General features: G+C 30.1%; 1 long non-coding RNA gene across 1 annotated transcript; it reads left to right on the top strand.

Annotated features, from left to right (window-relative positions):
* The first annotated feature begins 418 nt into the window (after window positions 1-418).
* LOC134720707 (uncharacterized) lies at window positions 419-2011 on the top strand. The gene is made up of 3 exons (XR_010107776.1): window positions 419-599; window positions 950-1028; window positions 1593-2011. It is a non-coding gene; the product is annotated as an uncharacterized LOC134720707 (long non-coding RNA).
* Window positions 2012-2628: the final 617 nt, after the last annotated feature.

Below are 2628 nucleotides of genomic sequence, written 5' to 3'. Positions count from 1 at the left end.
CATATGCTATCTTTTTTTTACTTTTAAATAGTACCTAACACATGAGAATTTAATAAATGAATGTGAGTAATTGGTACAAATATGTAGATCTCTTATGGTCAATTTAGTTACGATGACAAAGTTTCATGATTAAATATCTGTAAAAGTACAAACATGTGACAGGTGAAACTGACAATAAAAAAGGTCTTCTAGTGTAAATAAAACTGTACATAAAGGTGTAATACCACCAAATCATGGAACGCCACATCGGTTGCATACGAAAGTAGGCCTAAAAAAATATTCCCTTGAATTTGACAGTTGTAGAAAATTAACCCTGCATTTCAATGCACTTAAATTTTTCTGAGTCGTAAATATGTATGTTGGATGTCTGAATGCATCATTCTTTTTTTATTTGATCGTCTTATAAAAAATTCTGGAACGTTAAGGTTACATAGTTACCAAAGCAAGTAACCAGTAAATACAAGTGTAAAAATTGGGTTGTTTACTTCCGGTGATGATTATTTTCTTATATGCAATGAAATGTAGTGTGAAATTTTCACTGTATCACTGGAAAGGATTAAACTTTACACATGCAAAGTATTTCTTTGGTTGAAATAAAGGTAAATACTGTACAATTTTTTTAAAAGTGTCAATTTAACAAAGACTAATAGGGAAAAATCAATGGTGGTATTACACCTATTTAGGGAAACCATATGTGCACTCGTGACCTTTTTGTACTTTCATTTTTAAAAGTTATAAATAAACCAGTTCATACATTGTAAACATGGACAATTCGGCATGGATTTAGACACAGAAAGCACGTTTGAGGTAAAATTGCCTTGAAATGGGGGTTTACGGGTGTTTTCTAAGTCAAATGGGTGGACAGACAAAGCTGTATTTAGTTTACTGTGTTAAATTTTAAATTACCCTTACAGTTTTGTTTATACAACATGTGAATTTTTTATTTCAGTGTTAACCATGTTCTGAAGAGCATTCTGTTGAAAAATCTTATATGTGAATTGGTCTGCAGATGACACTTCAGCATTAAAGTAAGTATCAACTATCATCATGTTTTTTGTTGGTTTTTTTGGCCGCAAAAGTTTACAATTTGCCATTGTGTCGTCTACATTTTGCACAGACAATAAATCATCTAAACACTTATTTGCCCTGGATTTATACACATCAGATACCAGTCTCACATACTTAAACTTTATAATTCTTACCAATTATTTTTTGTACCAGCATTCCAAGGGACATAACCCTTTTTAAAACATTTTGAGGTATTTTTGTATTACTCTTTTCCCCATTTTTTAATGTAAAATACAAGAAAGTTGACTCTTTGTATAAATCTATTAGAAATATACTGTTATGAGTAAATAAAAAGACCTTGATACCAGTAACAATAAATGATTGACTGAAAGGGAACCGTTATTTGTCACACTAGGCGAACAGACCAAAAACTCGAGTTACACATAAGGGCTTATAGAAACTTCCGTGTAGACTGTTAACATTTATAGAGACAGTTCTTTCAGCTAAAACACTTTAATTATTGATTTAACATTATATTTATTTAATTTTTGTGGGTAAATAATCACATTTGTTTTATTTTTTAGACAAAAGATATCAAGTTTTCATGAAAAAGGAAGGAAGGAGGAAAAATGGACCAAAACAGACCAAAACAGACCTTCAAATGAACTCTAAAAGGTGGAATAAAATTGTTTATCATCTTAAAGTTGTCTTTTGTATTCTATTTAATTGTTTGAATGCATAGATCATGAGTTTATGATCAGATAGTAGTCAACACTGCATTTTATAATGATACACTGAAATGAGGATTTTTCGAAGAAATTAGACTGAAATTGCCGTAGGATATGGCCTTACATTATAGTGATTTTCTCTGAAACTATAGCTCTGACTGAGACAAAACTTGACAGTTATGCTTGAAATAACTTGCAATTGGAGGGAAAAAAATTACATTAAGTTTATTTGATATTTAGGTGTTCTTTAGGTGTAATACCACCAAATCATGGAACGCCACATCGGTTGCATACGAAAGTAGGCCTAAAAAAATATTCCCTTGAATTTGACAGTTGTAGAAAATTAACCCTGCATTTCAATGCACTTAAATTTTTCTGAGTCGTAAATATGTATGTTGGATGTCTGAATGCATCATTCTTTTTTTATTTGATCGTCTTATAAAAAATTCTGGAACGTTAAGGTTACATAGTTACCAAAGCAAGTAACCAGTAAATACAAGTGTAAAAATTGGGTTGTTTACTTCCGGTGATGATTATTTTCTTATATGCAATGAAATGTAGTGTGAAATTTTCACTGTATCACTGGAAAGGATTAAACTTTACACATGCAAAGTATTTCTTTGGTTGAAATAAAGGTAAATACTGTACAATTTTTTTAAAAGTGTCAATTTAACAAAGACTAATAGGGAAAAATCAATGGTGGTATTACACCTAAACGACAGCATAGTATATAAAAGATAAGACACATATACATTATATATTAAACAATTAATATCTATCAAACAGATTTAGTTTAAACTATATCTAACAATGAAAAATTACATCAGCAAAGTATAACAATATAACTTGACATTTAAAGATTGGAAGTGGAAAACTTTTACAAATCTGTCTC

The sequence above is a fragment of the Mytilus trossulus genome, chromosome 6, assembly GCF_036588685.1.
Source record: "Mytilus trossulus isolate FHL-02 chromosome 6, PNRI_Mtr1.1.1.hap1, whole genome shotgun sequence".
NCBI lineage: Eukaryota > Metazoa > Mollusca > Bivalvia > Mytilida > Mytilidae > Mytilus > Mytilus trossulus.
The sequence above is the reverse complement of the archived record's forward strand: the minus strand, read 5'-3'. Positions and strand labels throughout refer to the sequence as shown.